The sequence below is a fragment of the Schistocerca americana genome, unplaced genomic scaffold (genome assembly GCF_021461395.2).
Source record: "Schistocerca americana isolate TAMUIC-IGC-003095 unplaced genomic scaffold, iqSchAmer2.1 HiC_scaffold_112, whole genome shotgun sequence".
NCBI lineage: Eukaryota > Metazoa > Arthropoda > Insecta > Orthoptera > Acrididae > Schistocerca > Schistocerca americana.
In genome coordinates, this window is record NW_025725176.1 from 10,001 (window position 1) to 15,000 (window position 5,000).

Consider the following 5,000-nt stretch of genomic DNA (forward strand, 5'->3'; position numbering starts at 1 on the left):
TAACACCTTCCGGGCTGCGTCGATAGGTGTGGGTTGTCGTGTGTCAAGGTAGGACGTAAAACTCCCGTCCTGGCAGGACGTTAAATGCCCCCAACCCAAGCGAAAGCAAAGGGTGCATGGCGCAGGGGAAGCTGCGTTACGGGAGACACAACAACTGTCTCCCCTGAGTTGAGCGCGGTGGCTGGGCGAGGGTATGAGGGTAAGTCTCACGACGATCCCGGAACCCTGCGGTCCTTCTGCCGCAGTTCCTCACGTCCTGGACGACGTTAAAAGTCCCCCAACCCAAGGCGAAAGCAAAGGGTGCATGGCGCAGGGGGTGCTGCGTCAAAGGGGACACAACACCTGTTCCCAAAACACAGTGCGTCGAACATCTTGCGCACTGATTCCGACGGTCTTGCTCGCCGGGGTGGGACTCCGGCCTGAGCCGTCAAGTGTCCTTCGCCGTGTCTCTGGATTTCCGAGACATGATCTGCCAAGCCGGGGTGTGGTGACATGTCCCCGGCTAGGTTAGCTGGGTCCAGACCCCTGAAAGTCTGGGTGACCGACCCGGCACCTGAGTAGGGCCGGGTCCTTGGCCTTGAGTGGGAGCTCGGCCTAGTAAGGGGCGAAGGACGGAAGGTGAATCCGCCTTCCCGGAGTGCGGGGGGCACTTGCCGGGGAGGGAGGGATGAAAACTGCGATGGCAAGGCCGTCGAAGAGGACGAGTGTGTTGGAAACGGCACGCTCAACCTAGCAGCTCTCTTGCGCCCTTGGTCCAGGGGCGGGACCGGTGGGTGAGCTGCCATTAGCCCCCCCCCATGCCAGAGGTGCCGGTCGGGGGTAACAGACGGGCCCCAATTTTTTCACTCTTCTTGGCAATATGGCAGAACAAATGGAGAGTGAATCGGCGCTTTCGGAGCATGATGCTCCAATTGATGAGAGAAGTCTAAATCAGACAGTTATGGAGAGGCACGCCTCCTTCCTCCGATTATTAGATCGGAGTGTGCGGCATGGGAAAATAAATGCTGATCAGATTAGGGCTCTGAAAGAGGATATAGCAAATTGGGCTCTTGCCCATGCTAAATTAGAAGGACAGTACGCGGAAGTGAAAGCTGAAAATGAGCGGCTCCGCAATGAATTACAGAAACCGCAAAGGTCGTATGCTGCAGTAGCAGCAGCGGCTCAACCTAAAAAGACAGTTCAAGAGACCATAAGGCAGAACATCGAGAAAACTGTACCAACCATTTTTGTCAAACCGAAAAAAGGCGAAGATGTTAAGAAGGCCAAAGAGCAGTTTGAGAAAAGCATAAATCCAAGAACAGATAAGATCAAAATAAATCAAGTCAGAACGACCAAAAACATTTTAATAGTCGAATTAGCCTCAACTGAGGACTGTGACAAATTATTAGCAAACAAAAAATTAAATGACTCCTTTGTTTGCGAGAAACCAAAGAAACGAAGACCACTAATGATGATGTACGACGTCCCGACGTACATGTCGCAGGACGACGTCATCAATTGTGCCTATGAACAAAATTTTGAGGAAATGATGACAAAAGAAGAATTTATTGAGAAATTTAAGTTACGATTCAAAACAGGGCCACGGGATCGACCCACGGTGCATCATGCCGTAGAAGTGGCACCTGATCTCAGAAAACTGATAGTCAAAACAAACAAATTATATATAGGATACACAGCGATATCAGTTAAAGACTACACAGCACTGGCAAAATGTACAAAATGCCAGGATTATGGCCATGTGGCCAAATACTGTAATTTTCAGAACTCAGTTTGTGGAAAATGCGGGGAAGATGGCCATGATAAAAAATCTTGTGATAAACGGGAAATATGCATCCCATGTAGGTACAGAAAGAGGATCTGTCACTCCCCAGGACGGGAGTGTATGACCTACAAGTTGTTACTCCAAAGATTGATTCAAAGGACTGACTATGGCGACTAGCCGAAAAGTCCAGAAACGTAGGTCACCCAGCAAAGTAGCACGGGATGCAGAAAGATGGAGAAGGTGGAGGTCACAATCATCTTTGGATGAAGATGACGAAAGTAACGATTCTTACTTTGTTCCAGTTCCTGCGGTGCAGCCGGAGATGGTAGACTTCTCCTGTCAGGTCGGGTCCTTTCTGGCCGACAGGAGGGGGGTCTCGGTCGCGGCGGCGGGGTCGGGCGGGGCGGCGGACTTCTCCTGCCAGGTCGGGGGTTTCCTGGCCTCAAGGGGGAGGACATCGGCGTCTGGCACCGGCTCGGCTGCTGGACACACTGCAGAGAAGACATATGAATCATTAACAAATTTGTGTCTAGACAAAACTGTAACTGGTGATGGCACAGAAAATTTGTCAAAGGACCCTGTAGAACAAGTAGTACTGGAAACCTTGAAAGTAGAAATAACTGGTGGTGGCAAGGTGAAAGAGAAAATGGACCCAATAGATGTAGACACCTTTGTGAGAAAAAGGACTTATAACAATTGTCCCCCTGGGAATACATATGGTATATGCGAGGAGTCATTAAGACTGTCACGATTAGAAGACCCAGCGATCTTGATGGTGGCTCTTAGGCAGCTGGTGAGGACCGGGTATCCCAGAGGAAGAAAGATAACATTCCCTGCTCTGGAGGATGCTGATTGCATCCAGCTCGCCGCAGTAAATATACCTCTTGATTTCAAAGAATTAGAGGAACTTGTATCGAAAGTCTTTGCTCGAAGGGGCAGGGTTTTTGACCTAAAAAAGATATACAATGACATGGTAATGATGTACGGCAGGATCGCTTTTGATCCTGCCCAAATTTGGCCAAATAGCCATTTCTATACAAGGTATCCTGATGCACTTTAGAGTGTTTCAGGTAAATGCAATGAGAAGTCAGTTAGTCTTACACGAATTAAGAAGACTAACAGAGGAATATAAAGTAGATATTTTAATAATACAAGAACCATACTCCGTCTCGGGAAGGGTCCCTGGCTTTCCCGTTAACGCACAGGTGATTGCCTCAGGCCAGCAACCAATGACCTCAATCATAATACTAAGTAATTTAATTAAAACAACTGTAATTACACAATTATGTACTACACATCTCACGGTTGTAGAAGTAAATTTAAAAGGACACAGTTTGTATTTAATGAATCTGTATTGTCAGTATAGACATGATATTGACACTTACCTGAGACAATTGCGGACAGCAATAAGAACCTTACAAGACAAGCCTATAATAATATCAATGGATGCAAATGCGAAATCGCCGCTCTGGCATAGCCCGGTACAAGACCACAGAGGAATTGAACTAGAAGATTTAATCATGGAACACAATTTGAATGTTGCGAATCTCCCCGGCAACCCTCCAACTTATAGGAGCCGAGCCGGGGCAGCATCTTTCATTGACATCACTTTAACCTCAATGGACATTGCAAATAAAATTTTGAACTGGAAAACATACGACGGTATAACTACGAGTGATCACAATGTCATTGAATTTGAAATATCTGTGGAGGAGGACCGGGTGCCTGCAGAGTGGACAATGCGTTATGACTACGGGAGAGCCAACTGGGGCCTTCTGGAGGCGGAGTTCGATCCTCCAGAGCTCGGAATTGAATTTAACGTGGACGAGGCAGTAGAGGCCCTAACTACCTCTATAAAGACGGCTATCGCCGTAGCGATACCAGTGAAAAGACGTCTCATTCGGAAAGCGACTGCGCCATGGACTCCGGAGCTGTCGCGGCTCAGGCAGTCTATGCGTAGAGCACGCAGGAACTATCAGAGGGCTTTTGCCCAAGCAGAAAGACAATTCCATCTTACCATATACAGAAGACAGAAGAGGGTCTTTAAGGACACCCTAAATCAACACAGACAGCAGAGTTGGGAGGACTTCGTAAAGGAACATCTAACCCTGGACCCTTGGGGCATGCCCTACAAAATCGTGAGGGAGAAAATACACTCCCCAATGCAGCTCTCCACAATCAAAAAGGAGGATACTGACGACATGACAATTGACTGGAGACAAACTGCTGAGGAGTTACTTCGTGTGCTCCTACCGGACGACCGACCTGATTTGGACACTGAGCTGCAGAGGGAGATACGTCAGCAAGACCAAATAGAATACAATAATAATCTACAAGTCTACCCCTTCTCGCAAGAGGAGGTGGTACAAGCAATAAAATCCTTCACGAGGCGGAAAGCCCCAGGGCCAGATGGTATACCGGCAGAAGTACTGCAGTGCATAGTACAAAAGTTGGCACCAAGTCTTGCCAAAATTTACAACAGATGTTTGGAATTGCGGAGCTTCCCAACATGCTGGAAAATAGCAGAAGTAGTCATAATCAAGAAGGGCCAAGATAAGGACCCTACACTAGCAAAGTCCTATAGGCCCATCTGTTTACTTGACGTTTTGGGCAAGACCTTTGAAAAGCTTCTGATGTCTAGACTGTCTAGCCACAGGCTTCTTCGTGGTATGAGTGAATTGCAATACGGTTTCAGAAAGGGCAAGTCTACATCTGATGCCATAAATAAAGTAGCAAGTATTGTGCACTTGTCCACGAAGAAATACGTCCTGGGCATCATGGTGGATATTTCCGGCGCCTTCGACAACCTGTGGTGGCCGGCGCTCTTTTCCCAGTTAAGGGAGATGGAGTGTCCGGGGGCGCTATACGGTTGCCTGAGGGATTACTGTCGGAAAAGAGTTGCGAAAATCACGGCTCCTGGTGCCGTGATGTTGAAAGACATCTCAAAGGGCTGCCCGCAGGGCTCTGTGTGTGGCCCCGTGTTTTGGGATGTAAACATGGACCCCCTGCTGACAACTTTGGATGGGAACGACACGGTACTGGGAGCGGTGGCGTATGCAGACGATCTTTTCATCATGGTCGAAGGAGATAGTCGTGCTGAAATAGAGAATAAAACAGTACAAGCATCTGAGATCCTAATGCAATGGTGCCAAAAGTCAAAATTACAAGTTGCACCACATAAATCAAATTACATTCTTTTAAAAGGAAAGCTGGCCCGTGATCCAGTCGTGCGGCTGGA